The sequence below is a fragment of the Peromyscus eremicus genome, chromosome 9, assembly GCF_949786415.1.
Source record: "Peromyscus eremicus chromosome 9, PerEre_H2_v1, whole genome shotgun sequence".
In the NCBI taxonomy this organism is placed as follows: domain Eukaryota; kingdom Metazoa; phylum Chordata; class Mammalia; order Rodentia; family Cricetidae; genus Peromyscus; species Peromyscus eremicus.
Window position 1 is genome coordinate 71367936 of NC_081425.1, and position 27281 is coordinate 71395216.

The 27281-nt window shown below is 42.3% G+C and overlaps 1 protein-coding gene across 1 annotated transcript in view; it reads left to right on the top strand.

Moving 5' to 3' along the window:
* Nucleotides 1-27281, top strand: part of LOC131919483 (armadillo-like helical domain-containing protein 4) — a 106486-nt gene that overhangs the window by 70360 nt on the left and 8845 nt on the right. The gene's annotated exons all lie outside the window — the stretch shown is intronic.

The following is a 27281-nucleotide window of genomic DNA, read 5'->3' on the forward strand; positions in this document are numbered from 1 at the left end:
CATCTGGGCCATGGTGTCATTGGAGACCTTTCAGGGGGTCTTGGCTGGTCAAACCTGATGTATCTTAATCTGGAACAAATCCATAGCCTTTGGCTTTCTGTGGGAACAAAAGCAGAGACTCCTTTCCAAAGTAACATATCCTTATATCCAAATTTTGAAGTCAAGGTACCTTTAAAATATACATTTTGGCATAACTCAACAGCTTTTACAATCAAATGTTTTTCTGCAGTTAAAAATCCCAAAGACAACACAATCCAGATTCTCTGTGTAATATCCATTTTTACGTGGCTTATTTTTTATACTACCTTTACTGTCTCTTTAAAGACTTTATTTTTTAAAACTATGTATTTGTTTCTATAACTCTATATATCACCTTTTTTGTCTCTTTCAAGCCTACGTATCTTTTACACACATTGTAAACTATTACTTCTGAATCTGTCTTATTGTGAATCTATTGCTTTAATCTGCAGCAGCTGTGGCTGCTGGCTCTGCCCACCTCAGCTTCCCAACATGGCTACGTTTACCACCAGCTCTGGGAGCTATCGTGGGTCTATGCATTTATCCAAGCAGCATGTAGCCCAGAAACCTCTTTTTTTGTTTTGTACTAGCAAAGTCTAAATCCACCACGCAGATTAATGTGCCACTTGCAGAGGCCTCATTCTGCAAGTCAAGCGCGCACGCCAGGAACTCAAACCAGCTCAAACCAGCAGCTGCCGCTCATTTGAGAGAGACAATTAGGAAGCTGTTTTTAGCTCCGTTTTAGAATCTTTTCTCAGTTTTTAGGTGGAAACTCTTGCCACCACGTTGGATGCCATTTGTAGCTAGAGTTTTCCTGCCTGGCCCACAGTCAGGGCAAATCTCTCTCACCTGTCAGTCCCACAGCCTCTCAGACCCGACCAAGTAAACACAGAGACTTATATTGCTTTCAAACTGTATGGCCGTGGCAGGCTTCTTGCTAACTGTTCTTACAGCCTAAAATAATCCATTTCCATTAATCTATACCTTGCCACATGGCTCGTGGCTTACCGGCATCTTCACAAGCTGTTTCTCATCGTGGCAGCTGGCAGTGTCTCTCTGACTCAGCCTTCCACTTCCCAGCTTTATTCTCCTCCTTGCCCCGCCTATACTTCCTGCCTAGCCAATGGCCAATCAGTGTTTTATTGATTAATCAGCAACACATTTGCCATACATCCCACAGTACCCGTGCCACTGTAGAGACTCCAGAGATCTCCTTCCCCAGACCTTGCTTGTTTGTGAAGGAGTGGCCCTTCTCAGCCATAGGTGTTTATAAATAGTATTCTGACTCAGAAGCTCACCTTGTGATTTTCTGGGTTTACATCCCTTAGCAAAGATTCAGGGGAGATAGCTCCATAGGGACAATCTGCAAGATCACAGTCATGGGCACCTAGTTATTCTTTATCAGAGAAAAATGAACTTAAGATTCCAGTGATCAAACCAGTTTCTGAAGCTCACCAGTTATGAAGAAGAAACAAAGATATTCTTTAATTAAAGGAATAAAAAGTCTTTATATCCCTACCAGTTTTAGTCAGTTTCTCTGTTACCATCAGGACCAGGTTGTGTTCCACAAGTTTTATGGCCTTAGGATAAAGACATACCTTAGTGTAAGGGGGATTCAGAGGCAAGAACAAGCTATTCCCCATTCGTGACAGCGTTATGAGGCACCGGCAGCAAAGCTGAGTCACTGGTGCAGCTTTTACTGCCCTGTTTATTCTGAGGATGAGTTAGTGCCTTTTTCATGGAGGCAGACAAATGAAAAACTGAGTGCACTACAGCTCAGTTAAAGTGGTTAGAAAGATTAAATCATGATCATGTTAGTAAGATTCAAAAATACATCCAATATTGATTAAAATAGGCTGAGCTCCAACCCACTCGGTGTGAAAATGGTGAGATTATCTCACCCTTTTCCAGGGTGTAGGTGGCTTTATGTTTTAGTGTCTCTGACTCTCACTTGGTTTTCTGTAGGCTCACAGCACAGCCTGAAACTTAAACATCCTTCCAAAAAATCCTGTGACTTACTTTCCAATGGCTTTAAAGCTGGAGTTCCAGTTATGGGAGCATCGGCCAGACAAACCAGGGAGCTAAGGGCTTTATATGCTATGCATATCGAAGGATGCTACCTTTGAAAAAATAAGCCAGAGTATAAGAGCTTTTCCCATGCATTCATTATTTCCAGTCTGGTCAAAGTCCGTAGGCTGTAGCTGATCATTAATTCTCCATAAATGCCTTGTACAGAGAGAGCGGTTGCTTCAGAGGGCTTTCAATGGCATACTTTTGCTGAGTGATGGAGTGAGAGTTGGTATTTATAGGGTACTTTTGGGATGATTTGTGTTAAGCTTTAGTTGAGCTATTCTACAGAAGACACATATTTACTCTCTCTGTTCCCTAGACCATGGGGCTGGTCTAGGGAATGTAAATGTAAATATACATTGACTTTTATGTAATGTAAAAGGCTGGTGACTTCAAAACCAGAGCTCACTCTGTGAGGAGATTTGGCATCCTCACCAGGGTTCCTTTCTACAAGCGTTATCTCTGCCTTGGCTTGGACAATGTATTTGTCAAAATGGCCCAGCACCCAGCACTCAGCAGGTTCGTTGAGAGCATGGCCTCCTGGATTTATATGTACCCCGGGATGCACAGAACATCAGAATAGTCCTTTACATATTTTATGCAGACTTCTGTGCCTGAGTTGCTCAGCCCTGACTTATGCTAGCATGGTTCTCCTCTGATTATCCCATCACTTTGCCCTTCTCTTTGTGTCTATAAGATGGATTCTGTGCTCAACTGTGCACTTCTTGCCCTTTGTTCAGGACATCACTCGGTGTTTAAAGAGGTCTCCTGTCTCTCAGAATGCCTTTCATGTGTTCTTAGCGGCTGTCCTAAGACTTTCAGTTCCTTTTCCTTCCTGTGATCTATGGATGGAGCTCTTGTTTGCCTGCTGCTTTAATAGCAAGCTGTGAAAACAATGGTGGAAAGGAATGGACATTCCTAAATTTTCATTCTGAAAGAACCAGATTGGAGCAGAATCGTGGGTGATTCACCTATGCCACACTGGGGTTCCATACATTTGAGTTTGGGGTGTGCTGTAATAGTTTTAGCAGGCATCTTCGACCGTTGGTGCTAAAATGTCCCTTGCAAGCCATGAAAACAGTGGTGGAAAAGAATGGACATTCCCTAACCCTGTGCCCCCTGTGGTTGCTCTCAGAGTAAAAGTAGTTAGGTAGGTGCAGTGAGCGAGTGGCAGCTGACTCTTTGGATGAGTACTGCAGGCTATTAGAACTGTCTTGTGTATGTGTGGTGTATACATCTGACCTGTCATATCACTCTTTGCCTTATTTCTTTGAGACAGAATCTTTGACTAGGTCTGGACCTGGGTGAGTGGGCAGCACACCCTGGTGATCCTTCTGTTTCTGCCCCTTTTACCTACCAGGCTGGAGTTACAGGAGTGCACTGCCTGCGGTCCCCATGTTTGCAAAGCAAGTGTTCGGGTTTTGTTTTGTTTTGTTTGTTTGGTTTTTTTGGGTGTTTTGTTGTTGTTGTTGTAGCTTTGTGCCTTTCCTGGAACTCACTCTGTAGCCCAGGCTGGCCTCAAACTCACAGAGATCCGCCTGCCTCTTGCAAAGCAAGTGGTTTTACCTACTGAGCCATCTCTCCAGCTCATGATTGTCAGTTGTCGTTGACTCCAGAGGCTGCTTAGGCTCTGATAAGCCTAGCACCCTATCAAGTGTGATAACCTGTGTGACTTACAGTCTTTTATCTCATGGGCCAGTAGTATTCTAGTCACAACATCTAGGCTTCATTCATATGATCTCTCAATATATTCTCTCTCTCTCTCTCTCTCTCTCTCTCTCTCTCTCTCTCTCTCTCTCTCTCTCTCTCTCTCTCTCTCTCTCTAAGTGTGCCTGCACTAGAGTCATCAAATCTAGGCACAATTCCACTCAAAATTGGTTAATTATATGACTTCTTGATTAATTCATCCTTCCAAGCCTTACTTTTCTCATCAGTAAATGTAAGATAACAAACTAGAGCTGGGTGGATTAAGTAATCCAACGTATATGGATATTGCTTAACAAATTGTTTGCGACCAGTGTGCCCAGGGAAATATTTGGTTATATTTCCACTCATGTAGGAAGCACTGGGGTTGGTCAAAGAGGTAATGCAGAGTGATACTTCTTATTAAAGTTGAACAGCAGCCGCCTTCTTATTCTAGCAATCAATTAATATTTAACCCTGCTTGGCTTGCACTGTATTGAATCAATACTGTATTGATTTGGGACCCCAAGGTAGGGCCCAGATAATTAGAAGGTTCTGATTCTCTGGTCATTTGGGATCCAGGTTTCTTCTTGTGCTTTGTTCTGCTGTTTCCTAGGGCACTGTTGGCACCTGGGTAGAGTTCATGAAAAATGTAGAGTGTGAAAGAGACATATCTGTCGTCTCGAAAAACAAAACAAAACAAAAAAAAAAGAGTGGTGGGAAAGAGTCACACCATACAACAGGGTCCATGTGGGAGGTTTATTGAGGGGAGGGGAGAGAAGGAGCAGAGAAGGGGACAGAGACCGGTCCCTAGGGACAAGAGCAAAAGAAGAGAGAGAGAAAGAGACAGGAGATGTACAAGGCCCGCCTTTTATAAGGAATCGTAGCGAATGTGCACAGGGGGTGCTCTTGGTGGCTGCAGCTAAGGTCACAGGGGGTGCTCTTGGTGGCTGCAGCTGAGGTCAGGACCCTAAGGGCAGGCCAGTACAGATGCCTGAATGCTGACAGTGCCCACTTCCATCATGAATGGGCCTCGAGATTACAGTTCATTGACAATAACTCAGTCACATGTAAGTGCAAATGACAAGCAGGCTGGCACAGCTGGGCACTGTGTTACAACACACGTGGTCTGTTGCTGTTGGGCAAGCAGAGACTAGGCCAGATTACACAGCATGTCATCTTGTCCTTGAAATCCAGCCTAAAGAACCCTGCATGGATGAGGAGGTCTGTGGCACAGTAGAAGGAGTGACTCGAGAGTCTGGATTCTGACTCTACTTCAACCAGAGATTTGAATTATGATATCATCCAAAGTACAGAACCCTGTACATCTCAGCTTGGTTTGTGTGGAAGATGTGGGATGATGGATGCTCTCCCGATTCTGAGAGCTCTCCCTGTCCAATCATCTCAGGTTGTCTTCATCAATACTTCTTCCCAGTACTTCTCCTGGAACATACCTAGAAGGGCTTTATTTACTGTGATTTCACTTCATTAAACAATGAGCCTTGGGAAGAAACAAGCCTAACTGTCTGTCTACAGAAAGCAAATGGCCAAATGGTGTTTATGGATTGACAAATGCAAATCAATTGGAATTCACTGGACCAAGCTGGTTCAAAGTACTGCAAAATGTCTTTCTTTGGGGATAGAGCAGAGCCGAGAGAATAACACCTAAGGTCTTTTCTCTTCTCACATTTTACAATCCCATGATTCAGCAGCTCTTTGCTTGGGAGAAATCCCATCTTAGTTGCCTTCTGCACGTTTTTTCTATCACCAAGTTAAATTTGGGGTAAAAGTTTCCATCTCCTCCAGTGACTCCTGCAAGGTCAACTTAATATGCATTCAAGTCGAAGAGAAACTGTCCTCACCCCTATGAACAGAGCTGTATTATAAAATCCTCTAGCCTTTCAAGCAAGGGTCTGAGCACTTAACAGGGTATTAAAATGCAGGGCCATGCAATTTGCTGAGCATTGGAATCTTATTTTGTACATTAAATCCCTAAAACAAATCCCTCAGAGACTCACTTGAAAAACACGCTGTTAAGCACTTATTCTATAAAAATCTGAGCCCTTGTTTTGAAGTCAGCTCCCATTAAGATTTTTACTGGTGGGTAGTGACTGAGCACCAGAAAATGTGTACCCATGCTTCTCCAAGCCCTGTCCTCCAGGCATTTGACTAAAATGCGTGTTGCGATTTTTTAAAATTATACTGAGCTCCCTGGTGCTACTGACATGCAGACCAAGCTCTGTGTCCGGATATTATGTAGCATGGATGTATATAGTCAGGAAGCCATATCAGTATAACCATGCAAGTAGCTAGCTTTTCGCTGCATCTTTCAGTATGGTTTCAAAGCCAGGCTGGGGAGCTGGGAGACAACCCTGGGTCTTCTGCAAGAGCAGCAAACGTTAACTGCTGAGCCATCCCTCCAGCCTCTCCGAACTAAATTTTAAGGAAAAAAAAAAAAAACAAAATCAAGGACTTGGCAAATTCCATTGAGAGGCAGGACCACATCAGCAGTTAACTTCTCTTTCACTGATTGTACAGCTTAACTGTCTCTTGTGCCCTGGCTTATTATGTTTAAGGTCATTATAGGTCTGTACATCTGTACCTATCTACGGCTCTTCCTTGATCATTGCTTCCCTGGGAGAATGCACTCTCTCTCATTTTTTTTTTTTAAACTACTGATATGACCAGACTGATGAGAAAAGAGAAAGGAATCTGAGAGTTTGAGTAAAGATAAAGCCAAGGGTTTAGGGAATATGATCCTCCTGGGACTCACTATAAGACTGAGCTGACCAAGAACAAGGAAACCATAAGTTCTATTGCAGCCACCAAAGACGCCAAAGAAGAGTCTCTTCATCTGTCCTCCATTCCTAGGACTTGGTGCATGCAGGGCTACATAGTGTGGTACTACAGTGTTTGCCTGGCTTGATGAAAGACCAGTGCACAGATCAAACCCACCTGGAAAGTGCTCCACTCGAAGCCAGCAGTGAGGTGACTGGGACAAGTCCATGACATGGTGACAGGTCCATGAAGCGGACCTGGGAACTGAAGAGAAGTTACTGGGAGATTCAGGTTTGACATCACTGCTGTGATTCTCTCTCTGTGAGAACCTACATGGAGAAAAAGCCATCCACAAAGATACTTCCGGATAGATCATTCAAGTCATAAGCCACAGGAGCATCAAATTGAGTCACAGGAATGAAATAGCATTCAAGTTCCACATCCAGTGATTGAGACTCGGTACAAGAAGTGTGCACTTAGTTTCTGGGCTACAGGGAGATGCCTGTAACCTTAGAAGGGATGGTTTACGAGGCAAGTACAGAACCACTAAGTTACTAGGTTATTGCTTTGAAATCCTGGGAATGAAGTGAGGTCTTTGCCTGAGTTTTGGGCAGTGATAAAAGTCTCCCTTAACTAATTCTTTCATTAATTTTTCACTTTTGTCGTTCCTGGGCATGTAACTACTTGTGATTTATCAATGGCAGGGCTACCCCTTGAAGGTATGGACTCTCTTCTTCCCTCTGTCCATTTCCCAGCAAGTGCCTGACCACCAAAAGCTTCATGGATTGTTAAATTGATTCACATCACCATAGATAGCTTTATTGGCTGATGGAGTTCAAACACCTGATTTTTCTAGGTCTACCTCCACACTTTCACTTGGTAATCTAGAATATTCACCCTTTTGTAAAATATAATGAAGTAGATAAGGCAGGTTTTTTGTAAAATAATGTGAAATTCAATATCTATGACTGTGGTATTGTTCATATCCCAGAATCCAGTATTTCTTACAGCAGTGGCGATTGTCTATTGTCTATGGCAATTTTTCTTTGATTTTGGTTGTTACTCTTTTTGTTTTTTATTTTTAATCTCTCACCACTGATGTTTTCTGCTCCTTGGATCAATAAGTCTGGTGGGCTTATATTCTTACTTATAAAATCAAAGGTTTAATTAAGGGATAAAGCCTTTTCAAGCTGCATTCCAATGACGTCTGTCTCCTTGCTTGATATTGCCATCGCTTTCATGTTCCTGCTTTCCCTTCTCTGTCTTACATGTCATGTGCCACACAAGCTTCACCTCTTGCGTGATCCTCTCACACTTTCTGTATGCACGCTCTTCTTTCTTTCTGTTCACTTCATTTCCAGCATTTTCCTTGTGCTGTTTTTTTTTTTTTTTGAGTTGTTATTCCCCTCAAAAATTCGTTCTGCTATTAGAAAGTGTGTCAGGTTCTCCCCAGAAGCAGATAGGCATAAAGCAGTGCTGACTTTCAAGGTGAACCGTGAGGCATGTGAAGGACAGAAAAAGCCATATTGGTCAATATATTAGGGATGTCCAACATCACAAAAAAACAAACAAACAAACAAAAAAAAACCAAAAAAAACCAAAAAAACAAAAAAACAAAACAAAACCAAAACAAAAAAACCCACTTGGTTTCCTTTTAGACATACTCCTGGTAACTTTGTTCCAATAACCTCTTTGGAAAAGCATGTCACTCATCAAAGAACAGGGCCACTTAATATTACTTCATCTGTGACTGAGTCTACCTCTCTTTGGTGCAGCTTTATGTTTTCAGAAAGGAAGAAGTATGTTAGCAAAGTTCACATAGATGTCTGGCAGGTGACGACATCCAAGATTTGTTTGTCTCAGAGGAAGAAGGCTTGAGTTATTTTTGTGATAAGACTCCACATCTCTTGGGAGGGGTCCTATGGCGTAGCATATAGCAGGTCCTTTCTGCAGCGTTCTGAAATTGGTAACTTGATGGGGTTTCTCTTCATCACACCCACAGCGGCGGCAGTTTTCCTCTTCTGCACAGGGACTGCTTCTCGAGTCTGCCTTATTCTGCTTCATTCCTGCCATCTCCCCCACCCCCTGCTCTCCTTGCTTCTCTCTCTTTCCTTTTGTTTTATTTTGAGACAAGGTCCCACACAGTGGCCCAGCCAACCTTGAACTTGCTCCATAGCCCAGGCTAGCCTTGGATTCATGGTGTTCCTCAGGATTATAAATGTGTACCACCATGAACAGCCAGCCCTTGGTTTCTGTTCTCCTGACATCCCTGCACATCCTTCCACATCACCTAGTTTTCAGCATGGTTGCCTAAGTGGGTGATTTACCTGGCTTTTGACTTGGAGACTCGACTCCCTAAAGTCTTTTTCCCCAATTTACCCAAGGTCCAAATTACTGCACCTTGTGCCCCCTTCATTCTTTGGCCTCAAAGTCCAGCTTAGGAGCTGAGCTAAGTTAGATTGTGCATTAGTCTTAGAAGGTAAATAGCTCATGTGGGATGTCTTTGTAGTTGCTGGTGAAGAGCACAGGCTATGAGTCAGCCCCTCTCTGGGCTTGCATCCCAGCTTTGCACAAGGTAAGGTGTGTGATCTTGGACAAACTGGTTTACTACTCTTGTCCCAGTGTTCATATTATCAGATGAATATAATGGCTTGGCCCACCTTATGTTACATAAAGAATAATTAAGTCCATCAAGGTAAAGGCTTTAGGTCAGTGTGTTTGCTACAAAGTGCCACATGTAGCACCAAGTGTTAACTATTATTAATATATTAAAACCCATGTTTTGAGTCTGCTGGAAAGAAAATTGATTCATTGAATTCATGCTCATCTAAGGGAACACACACCATGAGAAATTTTAATCTTGTGCTCACATTTAGATGAATATGTAAACCCATCAGAATTAGCATTTTTTAAAGTTGTTATTTGACTGACTCTGTAGTAGCTGAGCAAGGTTTTTATGGGCAAGCCCAACTTCTCATTGTGCTCATGATACAGTGAAGGCCGGGCCTTGGTGTTTAGAGAGAATGGTGGAGGGGAGAGAAGCTCCCTCCATCCTTGTGGTCTGATCTTCCCATGGTGTAGAGACCAGCTCCAAGTAGTTGGTGAGGCTGCCTCAGTGGCTGGGGCCAAAGTAAATTTAGACTTTATCTGAATTCTACTTAATCCACAAAGTTGGCTTATTTTTATTGTCATATAGATGAACTGCCAGGATTAGTGGGCTTTTATATAGACTTCTACATTTATTGAAATACCATTATGATAAAAATAATTTGTTAGCACTGGAAGGCTATCAGACTTTTTATCTAAAAGAATTTGTTTATATATTTTTCAAATTTAAGAAAGAATAGACTAAATATGAGCTCATAAACTGTGCTGGGCAGATTATGAGAAACAGCTCCTTTGGGTGTTTGTTAAAGCTACATGGGTAGTAGCACAGAGATGCTGAATGGGGCCTGTGCATCTGTATTTTTGCCAAGTTCATCAGGTAATGCTGTCATAATTGTTCTTTGCATTCTTTCTGTTCTTCACCTTCAAAAATGAGATAATGGTACTTGTCCATTTCCCACTGTCCAAGGGAGTGATGACAATTAACGAGGCAATTTCCATAAGTGATCTTGGAGGAAAAGTACAATTTCAATGTAATTGTCAAGGGCAGAATTGAAGTAGGGTAACTCAGCATATGGATTGCTCCCTAGGCAGCAGAGGTAACTCAGGCACTGGAGTGGAGCAGCAAGGGGAATCTATGGCTGTAACCAGGCTGTCCTGGAACTTTCTGTGTCCCTGAAGATGACTGATCCCTCTGATCTTCCTGCCTCTACCTTCTAAGGGCTGTGATTACAGATGTGTGGCACTGTGCTTAGCTCCCCATGTCATTTTTTGAGTTGTACAATTTAATCCATTCTTAAGGAAACATAGACTATTTTACAATGTGGAACGAGTTATTGCCTAAAAACTGACTTGAAATGCAGAGGGCATAACCAGTTAGAAACCATGGTGGGTACCAGGGTGATCCACAACTACTGTAGCTCACAGTGTATAATACGGGTCCTGTTGGTCCTTATGTTACCTTTCCTTGATATCATGCCTGGAATGACCAGCCTTATAGGGGTGGAAAAGAGAAAAGTTTCCTGCTGTGCACAGCCTTTGCTCAGCTTCCCTCTCATCATTTGTCACTGTCCCCATCCTCTCTATCACCTCTGCAATGTTGTCATACCTCACCATGCAATATACTCATTTCCCCAGCATGCCTTAGAAGTCTGGGTGTGTTTACCGAGCCATGATCCACTGAGAGAGAGAGAGGCTCTTGGGAATGAGAGGGATAGCAGGTAACTTTTGTATTCTGTTACATCGGTTTTGTTTTAGTAAAGACGCAACCTCTTCTTTTTGTCCCAGACTCTTAGTGAGCCATGGTTATCTGTTCTAGGAGGCTACTTTATGGATCTCTCTTTAGATGACAAGGAGTCAATGGGAAAGATTTTTATTTTAAAAATTCTTTACAAAGGCAAGTGTGGTGTTGAACTTCATGCCTGAAGTTCAAGCTACTTGGGAGACTGAGGGGAAAAGGATTACCTGAGCAAATTGTTGCAAATACAACTTGTCCACATATCTTCAGAATAAACAGATCTAAATAAATTCCTGCACATAAGTCTTTCCCTTTTTTGTTCATTTCAGTTAAAAGAGAATTGGGTCTCACCGGTGTCTCTGAGGAAACTGAAATGTGTTTCCTTATGGCAAAGATTGTTGTGAGGCAACACTTGGTAAAGACAGGAGACATGGCAAGGTCGGGAGAGCGCCCCCCACTGCAGTGGAGGTCCCACCTCTGTGACAATGTCGGCTGCAACCCAGGTCACAGCCCGGGGAGCATCTTTTCCACTTAGATAAAGCTGGTACTGCACTACAGAAAGGGATTTCAGATGAGCCAGAACAAAGCAGAGGTGGCGAGTTTATAAAGTATTTAGATAACCACATAGGAAAAAGACAGACACTGCACTAAGACATGGGTGGTGGGAAGGGAGGTGGGGCTACATGCCTTTACAGTGGCTACACATATGATGCTGTGGATTGGTAAGTTAATTTCCTCAAAGAGTATGATTTGGTAAGTTTAAAGAAAGTGAAATTGTAAATTTAATTAAAGTTTAAAAGTTAAGTAAGTTACAGGATCCAGTCAATGAAATGATAAGTTGATTTATAATGCACCACACTGTTTTGATTTAGGCATGAGACCCTTGCCTTTGGTCGGGTGTTTCCAGGTTCTTGGCAGGTTATTGGAGAATCAGATAAAGGGACACACAGATTGTAAAATAACAAGAATGTTTATACAAAGCACAGTGACAGTACAGACCAGAAAGAAGTATACTGTCATGAAGGACAGCAGGCCACAGGAGTGAGGGTGCTCCAGAGCCCTAGGTAATGGCCTGGGGCTTCCTTTTATGTGTTCTAAACAAATGAGAAATTGGACATATTTTGTTGTTATTAAGAACATAGATGGTTGTCTATTTTGATTGACAGTTTTAAAGTTGTATACCCTTTTATCTATTGTGCATATCCTTTCCCATGATGCATTTGGTTTTAAATATATGCATACCCAATTATGCATAGGCATAAGGTGGTTAATAGGAGATTTCCCCCATTAAAATTTCACTTGGAAAGCACAGTTTCCTTATTTTATATGAACCCAAAACCAGTTTAGACTGGAGCAGCCCCCTTAGCCTTTTACCCAAACATAACTGGATTGTGATTAAATAGAAATTTGATCTAGGGAGAGGAGAAACTTGCTATGTTGCTCAGGGAGGGGTGTACATGTAGTTTGATGCAGGTGGGTATTCTCAGTTGCTAGCTAGGTATGTTGCTCAGAGAGGGGTCTCTGTGTCTAGTTCATGCAGGTAAAGGTCTCAGTCTGTCAAGTGTATTATTAGAAGAGACAGGTGCACAAAGCCCAACCAAGTGGAGTCCCAGGGCTAAACTATCCTATATGCTTTTCACTCTCAAGGGGAGAACTAACATGGTAAACATCCAGGTTACAAACAGTCTGGCCCTGTTATCACAGTTCACTTGTTTTAACCTTTGTCTTCAGTGTCTAAGAAAACCACAAAGTATCTCTGTAGGCAGTTTTGGCTTGACAATTTGTGTTGGAGTTTCTTGACTCTCAGAAAGAAAGCCAAACAACATACCAGGAGAAAGGGACTCTCTCCCTTTTCATGATGCCCACCCGCCCACTCAAGTCTATCTAACCTGCCTTAAAGGAAAGGCCAAAAGGAAAAGGACTGAGGAGTATCGGACTAAACTAAAGAATCAACTAAGGATTTCCCAGGGAGCCATGCTACTCATTTGGGATCAGCAGATCATTATGATGGTGATCCATCCCATGGTAAACTCTGACCTCTAAGAGAGGTTGAGGCAAGGGGAAACGCTTAAAAGCAAAAAACAATGAAGGTTCTATCAGGTACTTTTGAAACAGTACTCTGTGGCCATGGTGATTAATAACAACAGTGGCGTCCATCCAAAGTTAAATAAGCAGTTTCTGGGCTGATCGCCTTGTAGAAATACTTTCTGCACGAGGCTGTGGCTGCCTCCAAGGAGGCCTGTGGCTCTGGCAAAGCCATTTGCATAGTTCCTGTCAGGCAATCTTTACTGGCAGAACTTCTTCTTGATGACTCCATTTTGGTTCTGACAATGTTCATCTCTCTTTCCCAGTGGAAAAGAACTCAGATGGTATTTCAGTTCAGAGACTGTTTGGACAAGGTTGACTGTGAGTTCTTCAGCCCTCATTGCTTATGAGAAGGCTCTTCTGTCCACAGGAATGGGCTTGCACTGGAACCTGCCATTCACCATTGCAGGGGAAGCATCTGTGCTGCACAGATGTGACGGCCCCAGGAGCTGGGTGGGGGAAATAGTAAGGGTCAACGTGGAGACAGAAGGTAGAGTGGGTATGAAGGTTTGGAAGTGAGGCAGACTTTGCTCACAGGACTGTAATTATATAGGATCTTGTGAGACAAGCTTATACCTTTCCTTAAGGGCAACACACTTTAGAGGGATTTTAAGCAGAAAGTAATTATATCAAATTGCCTTGGGAAATGATGGCTTGGAAGGAAATGAGGCTGCATCCGAGGGACAAGGTGAAGGCTCATTGTAGCCAGTTAGGAAACAAGTGTGGCAGAAACCAATGCCGGGAAGACTGTTCAGGGTACGTTTGTCCAATGCCTGTTGGGCATCATTTTCTTTCTGTGAATAACTAGGTCCTGCATTTCAGTGTATTAGTTTACCATGATTTGCATGAAAAATTGGGGAGCAGCCAAGTGTAGTGATGCACTTCTTTTGTTCCAGCACTTGGAAGGCAGAGAGAGTCGGATCTCTATGAGTTTGAGGCTGGCATGGTCTATATAGTGAGATCTAGGCCAGCCAGAGCTACAAAGAAAGACTCTGTTTCAATAATAATAATAATAATAATAATAATAATAATAATAATAATAATAATCTTTCTGAGAGTTGGATTCCCAGGGGTGGAAGTTCTTGCTGAAGTCTGCTCTAAAACCTCTGTGTGAAATACAAAACCTCACACAAATCTTGGAACGCTTTCCCTGTAACACTGTCCCACAGGGAAAATGGCTGCTATTTGCTTAGCTTCTTAATGCACGTTTGTAATTTGCCATGGTGTTAATGGCCTTTAGACTTCTACATTATGAAGAAAATAAACTTATTATTAATAATGCAGATAGTTATATTGCCAATTAAATGAAAAGTTTTTAGCTGCTCCATCTGAAAAGGATTCAGGATTTGTTTGCTACTAGATGAAAACAGATCTATTTTGGTAGATGGGTGACTTTGGGACCATTCACAGCTGGACAACTCTTAAGTGCATGTGGAAATGAATCTCTGGGACAATCAGATTTTATTTCTAGTGGCTAATTGATTCTCAGAGATTTGGGATTTAATTATGGCTGGGGAGAGAGAGAGAGAGAGAGAGAGAGAGAGAGAGAGAGAGAGAGAGAATTCATTTTCTTTTAAACCTAACTACAGTGTCCATTTCAACTCATATATGTATAAGGCATTGTAGTTACTTTCTAGCACAGTACCTGGTCCTCATTAGATTCTCAGTATTGGCTACATGGTAGAACTCTTCTAATTGTATTGAAATATATCAAATTATAAACCTAATTCAATTTCTGGATAAATACCCCCAGTGAATTGAAAGCAGGGTCGTGAGGAGATAGTCATGTGCTAATGTGCATGTAGCAGCTTTATTAACAGTGCCTAAAATGTAGAAGCAACCTGTGTCCATCATCAGGAATAGATAAGATGTATTCTACACATACAGTGATCTATCATTCAGGCTTAAGGGAGGAGACTATAAAACACATTGCACCATGGATGACCTTGAGGACAATATGGTAGGTGGAGCATGACAGTCACAAGGGCAAATACTGTATGATTTTAGTTACGTGAAGGCTTAGAGTGGTCAGAGTCATAGAGGAAGAGTGTAGAATGTTGATAACTAGGAGGAAGGAGACAGGGAGTCAGTATTCTGGAGGTCAATGGTGGGAAGGCTGATGACAGCATAAGCATAGTTAATGTCATTTAGCTGTACACCTGAGAGTGTATTGTGACTATGATGGTATGGTGCATATTATGTGTATCTCACACAGACGAGATTTAAAAATAAGAAAGAAGTATCAGACATAGAGCATTGCTTCTAGCTTGGATGCAAAAAGTCCAGAATTGACTCCTGATGGTCCAGTCATTCCAGAGAATCAGCTTAAACAGGAGATCCTTTCAGTAAGAAGACTTCTGTACCCTAGACAGGCTGATCTGGCCCCATTTGCTCCAGTAAAGAACATCAAGTGGGCCATACCTGGGGACTGAGGCATGAGGGTCAAGTATGTGTGGATGGAATGTAAGTTCTGTTCTTTCCCTCTTGGCAATACTTCCTTGGCTTCTGGAATGATACATATTATTCTTTACCTCATCTTTAATCATATAGCACTTCCATTTTCTTTCACTTAGAAAAGTAATTCTAGGTTCATGCATGTAAAAATGATACATTTTTGTGGCTGGATAATATGCCACTGTGTTTTGTCTGTTAGCTGATAGACATTTGAGTTGTTTATTTTTTTGGATATTTGAATGGTGCTGGTGTTAATATTTATGACCAAACATTTGCTTAAGGGCCTGTTCTCAGCATTTTGGGTGTATACCTAACAGTGAGTTATAAGTTATATGGTAATTCTATGATCAGCTTTTGGGGAGCTGACAGGTTGTTTTCTGTAGTGGTTTTAATTTCTCTCTATGTTTGCCAACATTTGTCATTCCCTCTTCTTTTTATAAACAGGCTTCTGGTTTAAACAGGTTGTAAAGTAGTATCTTACTTTGGTTTTGATTTGCCTTTATCTGATGACTAATGACCCTCAGCATATCTTTATATGCTTGTTGGTTGTTTGTATGAATGCTACTGGTTGGAGGGATGGACCTAGAAAATATTATGCTAAGCAGAAGGATACAGACACAGTGTTATGTACTATATAAGTCTATTCATATTCCATGTTCTGAACATGTAGGAGTCAAGAAGCAGGTTATTAGTTTCTGAGGATTTTGTGGGGAGGCTCTCATGGAATGATGTGCTAAAAGTATTTTGGAACTCATTAGAGGTAGCGGCTGCATAACATTGTAAATGTGTTGAATGTTATTGAATTGTCACTTGAAAACTCCAATTTTTGCTACAAGAATGTCATCCCAGAAAAAAAAAAAAAAAAAAAAAGAAAGTACCTGGTTTGAAGTTAAACCTGAATCTCCAGTTTCTGCAGCCGAGTGGACTGAGTGACTGTGGATTCTCACCTTCTGGTAGAATGCAGGTAAATAGTGGATAAACCATGGTGTTCTCAAAGAATATTGATCCAGCCGATCTTGACAAGTATTCTCTTGTTGCCGGAAGAGGCAACGTGAAGCCCAAGCAGTGTGGCTACCAGATGATGCGTGGTGGTCTGTGAGTGTGGAGACAATGGACCAGACACAGAAACTGGAATGAAAAGAAGAGTTCAAAAACAACATGTGACCAACAGACATGGCCTTGGGCTAGTGTAGGGCAGGGAGCAGAGCTAGAGTTCCTGAGCAATTAAAGTGTTCTGTGAAAGTTGTCCCCACTCCCAGAGAAAGAGCCCAGGGACATACCCTACCCCCATACAGAGGCCTGGGAAACGTTGATGGAATACCTGTCTTCCTGAGTTTCTGACTGCCAGTGGGGAAGAAAAGACACTGGAAATTCCAGGCTTGACTTCACAATTGCAATGATGTCCAGCTGGGAAAGGAATCTGGGACCACCAGGAAGGTGAGGGTCCTGGTCCTGGTGTGCACAACAAGGGCAAATCCAAAACTCATTTGTTTTCACATTTCTGCAATTCAAGATCCTAAGGAAACCAACCCCCATTGAAGAAATAAGTTCACAGAAAAAAAAAAAAGCCAACTCATGAAGGAAATACATGATCCATCAGGAGGGAGAGTAAGTGAATATCAGAACCAGCCAACAGTAAGTACAGATGCTCATGCTCCAAGTAGCTAAGAAACAAGGGAAGGAGAGCAACACCCCACACCCACAGTGAACGAGCAACTGCCCCCATTAGCCCAGGGAAACCTCACTGAAGAAACTGAAAAGAAAGAAGACAGAGTCTGGTGGCCTGACCAGCTCTTCTTTGTTGGAGACAAGACCCTTGGACTTCCCTTCGGGATCAAGAGTCCAGGGAAAGTTCAGGTAACTCATTGAGGTGGCAGTCAAGTTCCACCCTTGAGTATATTTGCCATGATGCTTGAGTGATCTCCAGGCTGCACATGATTCATGTCTACAACTTGTTGAGTTTGGGGATAAGTGCACATCCCTAACACCAAGATCATAAATGAATCTGCCACCTCCCAAAGTTTCCTCCTGTCTCCATCATTCTCATCACCATAATTTTCTATTAAGAGCCCTTAACATAAGAGGTACTTTCTTAATGAATGGGACTTAAGTCTTCTCAACACATACATAAACACAATGTGCAATTCTGTATGTAGACATGTCAGATTATAATGATCATTTCACAGTGCATACATATGTATAACATCATTTCACACTTTAGCAAAAGGCTTATCCTTGTAGCAAATTTTAAGAATTCAGTATAATATTATTGGCTTCAGGTATTGTACTGTATGGAAGATCTGCAGATTTATTTATCTTACAGAACTGTAGATTTCCCCCAATGAACCATCAGTGCACAGATGTTCTTAGGCAAATATTTGCCTTAATTTCTCTTGAGAGTGTCGCTTGACATTGCTTAGTACTTTGGAGAGGGAAGGCTTGAGAACTGGGAAGTGGGACTTTAGGAAAACAAACCCTGAAGCACTGTTTAAAACCACGTTAGTGTTCATTCAGCACTCTACTGCTAATTGATTTCACCTGTTGGCTGTGTCAAAGCAGTGGGAAGTGGGAGCTTCATGTGATTAAGTAGAATTATGTCCAAAACTCTAGATGAGAGCCAGTGGCAAATGAGGTCTCCAGGAAATGTCCTGTTCACCTCAGCCCTGGGTCCAAACCATAGCTTTTGTCAATGAAGCCCAGAATTCATATATGGAAGAGGGGTGCCATGTGGCCTTACCTTAAAGCTAATGTGCTCTGCCACTGTACATAGCAATTGAGCATCAGGAAGGCTGTGTGCAGGGTTAATGAGCTTTTTAACTCTTGTTAAAGCCCCAGCTGTGTCTGGGGATGGTGAGTGTCACATCAATGGCTGTGTAAACAGCTCACCTGGACTTGTTTTTCTTCCAGTGGGATTTTGAAAAGAGCAAACTTTCTATTAAGAACAAAGTGGGTTCTTCCTTATGGAGGCACACCTTGCTCAGCCTCAATAGGAGGGCAGGCGGGTGGGGGTGGGGGGTGGGGGTGGGGGTGGGGGCTTGGTTCTGCCACAACTTGATATGCCAGACTTTGTTGGCTCTCCATAGGAGGCCTTACCCTCTCTGAGGAGGGGCTGGGGGTGGAATGGAGAGGAGGTGGAGGGTAAGCAGGAGGAGGGGAGAGAGGGGGGACTGTGGTTGATATGTAAAATGAAGAAAAAAAAAACAAAATTAAATAAAAAAAGCAGGTTCTAGCATCCCACTTACTGGTTATACATCTAAAGAAAATGAAGCAAAGAGAACTTATCAAAGAGTACCCAGCTCCTATGTCCGCTGCAGCCCTGTTCATGCCAGCCAGGATATGGGGTCACTGAGGTATCCATCAATGTCACTGGATAAAGATGATAAACGTGTGCAGGGCAGAGTGTTCCATGGCTATGAAAGGAGGACATTCTGCAATCTCTGGCAATGTGGAAGGAGCTGGAGATGTTTCTGTGTGATGAAGGAAGCCAGGCCCAGAAAGACAAGTGCTATGTGATCTCACTGATATGTGGGCTCTAGAAATATATCAGAGGAGCAGAGCATAGACTGGTGCTTACCAGAGTCTAGAAAGCATAGGAGGATAGGAGATAGGAGAGATATGAGAAGAGACAATGAATCATAGTTACACAGGAGGAATGAGGTCTAGTGTCCCCAGCACAGTAGGACAGAAGTATTAGACATTAAAACACCTAATAATATAGAAGAACACAATTGCTACAAATTGTTTTTGCAAAGGTTTAGAAGAGTTCTAAGCTTCCCAACACAAAACCATAAATTTTAACGGAGGGAGAAATGCTAATCACCCTAGACTCGATCATCACACACTGCCTGCCAATATCAAATTCCTATATCCTGCCTACCAGATGTATATAATCATTGCACATTGATTAAAATAAAGAAATATATGAAGAATAAAGTATTTTCTGTTTTTAACCACTGAGATGGAGAGAGATCAGGTATTTAAAATGTGAGGCGAAACCTTGAGGAGAGAAGTTCTGACCCCTGAGTGTGGAGTCAGTGCTGCTGAGTGAGAGATCCAGAACCTCAGTGTTAAGCAGTGTTTTCAGGATGCCATAGTCAAAAACTAGTAATCCTTCATCTCTCTCAGTTGTGGGAGGTGGATGCTGACTGACTGTTTTCTCCTCTGGTGAATAGTGGGAAGTAATGTTGTATGCCTTCCTTTTAGGAGAGGGACACGTGGAAATAAATGGGCACCATTTATTTCCACGTGGTTGAGGTTTATGACCACCTTCACATCATAGAAGCTGTGATAATATCATACATAATTTGTTGTTATCAGCCTGGTTATCATTAAATGACCCTGGCAGATACTAAGTTGATTTTAAGCCAGTCTCTTGGCATCTTATCATGCCCAACTGCTCAGTAAATAAAGATATTTTTAATGTTACTTGAAAGTAGAGATTAGGTTATCTGGCCTCTCTGTGCCCTTCTCTGTAAATATCAGTTCAGAGCCTTCAGAATTAATTGCTTCTTGAACACATAGTTACTGCTCACTTAGCCCCGTGCCAAGAAGTAGGTCATTCTGCTCATTGGAATCTTGCTGTTCTATAATTATGTGAAGAGCGAATGATTATAGAAGGGGTTTATGTGACTTTAAGGCAGGTAAATTTAGGATCTCTAGAGACTAATCCATAGATCCAAAAACTCAATGTTTACTTTTTGTTTTTTAAACACACATTTAATACCTAAAATGCGGTTAAGTTTCCTTATTCTTACGTGTTGTATGTAAGTTGGAAAACAGCTTTGTTCCTCAGGTCCGAGGGGCACTTATGATTAAGCAACAGAAGGGGCGAACGGGCTGGTTTTCATTTGGTTTTTGACAGAGTAGAAACACTATGTAATTTAGGTGCACACGCTTTAACAAAACAATGGCCTGGGTGTGGTCTTCATTTTTTATTTCGGTGAAATACAAACTTCTCTTTCTCTTGATTCAGGTTAAAAAAAACAAAACAAAACAAAACTTAAGTCTTGAAATAATTGGGAAAATTGCTGGTAAGTATTTCACTGAAGAGGCTGCATTTATGACCCTTTCAGAATGGAGTGTGAGCTAAATGGACCCTGCTATAATACTTTGTAGAAAGGGGATGTTTTACAAAGCCAGACTTACTGACATTTTTCAGTTAGAATTCCATTGGATGAAGGGAGACGGTTCTCCCTTGAACTTGGCCAGTATGCCCCCACTCCTTTCCTTTTGCCTTGTGCTCACATTAATACTTTTGTTTTGCCGAATAAAGTGAGTAAAGCTGGTATGGCAAAGGGCCAGCCTGCGCTGATGGCAGAGAAATTTGACTGCTGCCCAAGTTAGAGTTCTCCTTGAAAGCAGTCTCCGAGATGGGAAGTGTATTGAGGAGGTAAGAGACAGGCAGCTGGAAAGTCAGTAATGGAATGGATTGTCCCTGGGCTTCTTGCTGCTAAGGACTCTCTGAGGATCTGTGTGGAGCGTAGAGAGGGATGTGCAGAGATTTACCTGGCTGGGTAGGCAGAACAATGGCTACTTTACAGATACTACCCTCCTTCTGCCTGGAGCCTGACTGTTGCCTCCTGTGGCAAAAGAGACAGCTGATGTGATTGAGTTAGGATGGGAAGGTTTTCACAAGATCCGTAAAAGAGAAGTAGGAGAGTCAGAGATAGAAGGAATTCACGATGAGGGAGGGTGGGAAGATGTGACATCCACATTGAATTGGTAGACTGAGTGAAGTCTGAGGAGGTGGTCCCTATCCAACCAAAAAAAGAATGAAAAGGCTAACTTCAAGAGAATTCCTTCTAGTAGGAAGCCTGTTGTCGCTGGGTTCTAATGGCTGCCCCCTCAGGGGAGGGGGTGAGAAGGTACAGCTTCGTTGTCAAAGACACAGACACCAGGAGTCAGGTAAAAGGGAAACAGCAGACTCGTTTATTCAGCAATGAGGAGCGCCTTCTGTACCCTCCTTCCAGCACCCAGGCTGCGTCCTGATCCGGTGACATTGTGTGGTCGCCCCTCCTTGGCTAGGCACAATCAGGAAGGACCTCTGACAGAGCCTGTTGCTAGGCCCTCAGGCAGACTCCAGGTTGGCTCATCTCTCTGCCTCATAGGCCTTATCTTCCTATAGCCTGTGAACTGGGAATTTGGCTTTTTCTACCTTCAGACTGGAAACATTGGCTTCTCTTGGGTCTCAAGTCTGCAGGCCTTTGGACTGATACTATATCAGTGACTATTATGTTTCCCAGGTCTTTGGGTTGGACCTGTAACCAAGCTGCCACTGCTCTTGGTTCTCAGCTGGTAATGGGATGCCTCAGCCTCTATAATCTTGTGAGCCAATTCCTTATGAACACACATTTCTCCCCATCCCTATCCTCTTCCTCTCTTCCTTTCTCTCTTAGTCTCTTCCTCTCCCTCTCTCTGAGTTTGCTTCTCTGGGGGAACCTTAACTCATAGATACTTTCTACCCTAGAATGACCTTATCCATTTTCTTGATTCATTTCTGTCAATATGCTGGTAATTCATGGACACTTGTCTTCAGTGTGGATTTCTGCATAGTCATATGTTGTGATTTGGATGTAAAATGTCCCCTACAGGCTCATGTATTTGAGTACTTGGTCCCAGCTCATGGAGTTGTTTTGAGAGGTTGTGGAACTTTTGGGAAGTAGGACCTAGCTGGTGGAAAGGGGTTAATGGAGGGTGGGCCTTGAGGATGTATGTAACCCAGCTCCACTTCCTGTCTGGTTCCTTTTTCCTGATCTATTGAGATGCAAGGACCTTCGGTCTCCCACTCCCATGAGCTCCACTATGTATTACCCACTGTGGCTGACAGTCCCCTCTGAAATCATGAGCCAAAATAAATCATCCTCTTTAACCTGCTTCTTTAAGGTATCTTCTCACTGATGAGAAAAGGAACTGATTCCAACACTTTTAGCCACAACAAACCTGTTCCTGAATGTTCTACCTAATTTCTTTCTCTGAGTTTGTAGCTTTTGTAATCTGTGCCTTTGGCATGGAATAAGACGCATCGGTCTCCATGTATAGAGAGTGTCTTCAGTATTGCTCATTGTGAGTTTTAAATTTCACCCAGGATTTCTGCCTCTCGGGTGGTTGTTGCACAAAGGAGCACTCGGGTGCTGCAGCCCTGGCACACACAAAGGAGCTGGAAAATATACAGGCTACGATGAAACTATGAACTCTAGCTTATTCTGTCTGAATGAGAGCCACATGGGAGAGACAGGGACCCATGCACTCAACGCTCATCACCCCAGTCACCACCCCAGTTCCCTTCCTTAGAGTGAGGAAGGGGCAAAGATAGGCACAGAGGGCAAGTGACAGAGTCAGGAAATCACACACATAAAGCAGTCAAGAAGGACATTTGTCAAAGATTGCAGGCAGAGAAGAGAAGATAAACGAGAAGTCAGGTAAGGACCCCCCAAATTTTTCATAAGCCTTTTTCTCCGCAGCTCAGCAAAGCCTTTATGTGCACTATGGTGTGTTTGCTCTCACCCACAGATCCCTCCTTAGAATGGCCCCTTGAACATGCCATAGAGCCATCTCCAGACAAGACAAGGTCAACCAGCTCTTGACCTTGTACCATCACCCTGAGCTACAATAAACCTCTTCTTATCAGCTACCCAGCCTCTTGTATTTTTGTTATAGTAATAGAAAACATGAATATAGTCAGTGACATTGAATATTTTTGCATATTTCCATTGGCCATTGTCTGGGGAAATGTCTGTTCAGGTTTTTTGCCGCTTTCAACTTTGTTGTTGTTGTTTTGAGATAGTGTCTCACTATGTAACCCCAAGCAGCCTGGAATTTGCTAAATAGACAGGGCTGGCCTTAAATTGATCCACCTGCCTCTGCCTTCTGAGTGCTAGGATTATTTTAAATTAGGATATTTACCTTCTTCATCTTTAACTATTTTCGTTTCACATAGTTTGGATATTTACTACTTACCAGATAAGTGATTTTCAAACACTTTGTTTTGTTTCATATGGATATTAGGTTGTGTCTTCAATTTCTGCGAAAAATAATATTAGAGTTTTGTCGAAGAGCTCAGTGAATCAACAGATTGTCTCGTGTTCTATGGACATGTCAACAATATTAAAACTCTTCCTCCGATCCATGAAGACAGGGCAGCTTTCCAGTTTTCTGTGTCTTTATCTACTTTCATCCTGTAGGACTTGGCAAAATTCCTTCCTAATTATTTAACTTTTTGTTTTATCTCTATTGTAAATGGGGATTGTTTTCCTCTTTTTTTTCAGACGGTTTACCACTGTATAGCAATACTACAGATTTTCACATGTTGATTTTTGTATCCAGTAACTCTACTCAATCCAATTATAAATTCTTCTAGATTTTATATGTGTATTTGTGTGTGTGTGCATGTGTTAATAATATGTCTTTGTATATGTGTTGTGTGCATGTGTGTGCCTCTCTGTGCATTTGTGGGTATACACCTGTGCATTTGTATCTCTCTCTGTGTGGATGTGCATGGCACATTTTTAGGGTTGTGTCTTTAAAAGATTGTGGATTTTAATTTATATTTTCCCATTTAACTTATTTCCAAGTAGATGGCCTTTTCTTCCTGTATTATCTAACTCCTCTGGCTGGGACTTCAGCTACTGTATAGAACAGAAGTGGCAACATTAGGCATTCCTGTGTCCCTGACCTTAAGACAAAAATCCTTCAGCTTTTTACTGGGATGTATGTTAGCTGAGGACTTCTATATATGGCCTTTAATCAGGCTTACTTTTTGTCTGGATACTTCTATCCCTACTTGAAGGAGAACAGAGGTCTTGTTATAGTGATGTGCTTTTTAGTTTCCATTAAACAAAATTTTGAGACACGGACTAGCTTCAGCGGGACTAGCTGCTCTAGCTGTCACTAAGAAACTAGCCAAGTGGAGAAGTCTGAGCTTCTGTGGCCCCTCACTGTCAGCAATTTACCACCAACTTGAAGTGGTAAAGGTTTGCAGAGTTTTGTGGGGGTTTTGGAAATGCGTTTTCCTGCTAATTAAGAAGTAGTACAAAATTATATATAATGTGGCAAGTCCCAAAAGAGACAAAGAACAAAATAAATATTGTCCTTAATTCTGCCTCTTGTTATTTAATTCAGCTACTATTTTGATGTGCATTGCTCTAGTTACACACAGTATTTTTACTCAGGAGCTGTGAGGAAAGCTACCCCATGCTCTGTTCACAGGCATATAGGACTTGAATCTACAAACTTTGAGTGAGAATTCTTTTTCTTTAAATAATTTTATCTTGAGGGACTGGAGAGATGCCTCAGTGGTTAAGAGGACTGGCTGCTCTTCCAGATTTGGGTTCAAGTCTCGGCACCTACATGGCAGCTCACAACCATCTGTAACTTCAGTTCCAGGGGATCAGGAACCCTCTCCTGGGCTCCATAGGCACTAGGAACACATGTGGCATGCAGACATACCTGCAAACAAAATACTCATACACATAAAAATCTTTAAGAATTATTTTAAAATGCTAGTCCACTCTGTAGACATTGCCTGAGGTTCTCCCATCAAGTTTTTGGACTATTTTTAGACCTCTGTCTAAATCTTTTTAGACTTATTATCTATTTTGGACTTACAATCTTCCTGCCTCAAGGCAATAATGATAGCCCCCTGCACACATGCCAACAGATCAACCTGATCTAGACACACCCTCATTGAGACTCACTTTTCAGGTGATTCTTGATTGTGAAAAATGGCAACAAAAACTAACCACCGTGGGCCAGCAAGATGGCTCAGTGGGTAAAGGTGCTTGCCACCAAGCCTGTAACCTGAGTTTGATCCCTAGGACCCACATGGTAGAAGCAGAGAAATGAATCCTCCAAGTTGGTGTCGTCCTCTGATTTTCACACATGCACTATGGCAGGAACACACACATACACACACACACACACACACACACACACACACACACACACACACACACACCACTGAAAAATACCAACCAAACAAATCCTGAAACCTAACCATCACAGGCTCCATACAATTAACTCCACAAACTGCAGACTTGGGTAGCTCCCCAGGTGAGGCACAAGTTGAAAACACTCCCCTTGGCAATGAGTCTCTTATAGTGGAAAAGCCTACAGGTGCCTTAAATCCAGCTTTGACCTTTGTCTCCTGTCCCTCCGCTCTAAGCCACCCGTATCTTTCTGTCTGACAATAGCCACCCTGGTCCCACCTGTCTCGTCTTGTCCTCTATGTAATACCCAGCCTATTTCCCGATTCTGAACTCTGTTCATCACTTTCTCATACCCCACACTACTTCTTGTTTTCTACCTCGTAGAGACTTGATAGCTGAGCCCCTTTATCACTGGAACTAGGTCCCATAGCATATGTTGACTTGTTATAGAAACAATGGATTACAGTCAAACACCATATACCCAGCAAATATTTTTTGAATGAATGAATGAATTTTGAATATTTTCTTGCTTGCATTGAAATCTGTTTTGGATTTGAGATATAGTAACACAAACCCCATATTTCACTTGTCTTTCTTTTTTTCCTATTTGGATTTTATATCAGATACTACACTGTAATTTTGTATATGACACTTCTAATCTTCACAATGATCTCTCAAAGCATTGTTGTCTCCTTTGTTTTACATAGGGGGAGCTGAGGGTCCTTGGGTTCATTAGTTCCTCTAAAGTCAATGACTGCCCTCCCTTCTTGGTAGGCTCACTTCCAGAAGCACCAACTCCTGGCCTCGTTCTGAAGTTCCTAGACATGTTTTCTGACCTTCCTATGACTCTGATCCTATCCTGATCAGTCACCTCATCCCTGTCTGAACCCAGTTGGTACAGAGCAATGAGGGAAGAGCAACCTGAGAGGTTTGATAAGGTCTTTGCATGAGAGGTTGAAGCCAATTAAAGGAGGTGGAAAAGCCAACAGTATCTCCACATTTGAGATGGGTAGTAGAGACATCTCGCTCCTAGAAATTAGGCTGGCATCCCTGTGAGTATTCACCAGTTGAATGCAGGTGTCTCTTAGCTTCTCTGAATCTCAGTTTTCCCGTCTTTTCTTTTATGAGCATACACATAATCTCACTTTTTGAGACACTGTCTCATACTGTAGCTCAGGCTGACCCTAAATTTGAGTAGTCCTCATGATTCAGCCTCTGAGTGCTAAACTACGGACAGGAGCCAGCACAGCTGACTTGTGAGTGTAGGCTTACCTGGCTCTTGTGCTGCAGTGCATGTGCTTTGTAAGAAGTAGCCATAGCCGTGGTAGCACTGTTGGCATGATCAAATACCTCATTTCAGGAGTCAGATTAGATTACAAATGGAAGTGCTGAAATCTTGAGTAGAGTACCCTTACTCCAGGAGCCCCACGTTACGGCTTCTGACCAACTCTGGCTGGCCTCCTGTTTTTATATAACTTGTGAGTGAACAATTTTTTATATTTTAATTTGATTTTAAAAGAAAATCACTATGACATATAAATATTACATAAAATTCAAATCTCGGCGTCTATAGATACAGCTCATTAGGACATAGCTGAGCACATTTGCTGGCAGACCATCCACGGCTGCTTTTGCGCTGCAGCGGCAGAACTGGCTCGTTATGGAAGACTGTATCCAAACTGAGTTCAAACCTTTACTCTCAGGCTCTATAAGGAAAAGCGGCAGCTCAGGGTCCTTCCTTTCGGCTTGTTGAAGCTTCCAGGAAGGAAAGTAAGTATAAAGAAACCCCATTTTTGTCTTTGTTTGCTGAATTCTTTTGCTTGACAATAAAGATGACGGGAAGTTACACTGTCTCCCCGCTAAGTCACATGCAGGCTGAAGCACCAATCTAACATTTAAAGTCAGTGAGGGGTGGAATGCCCACCTCC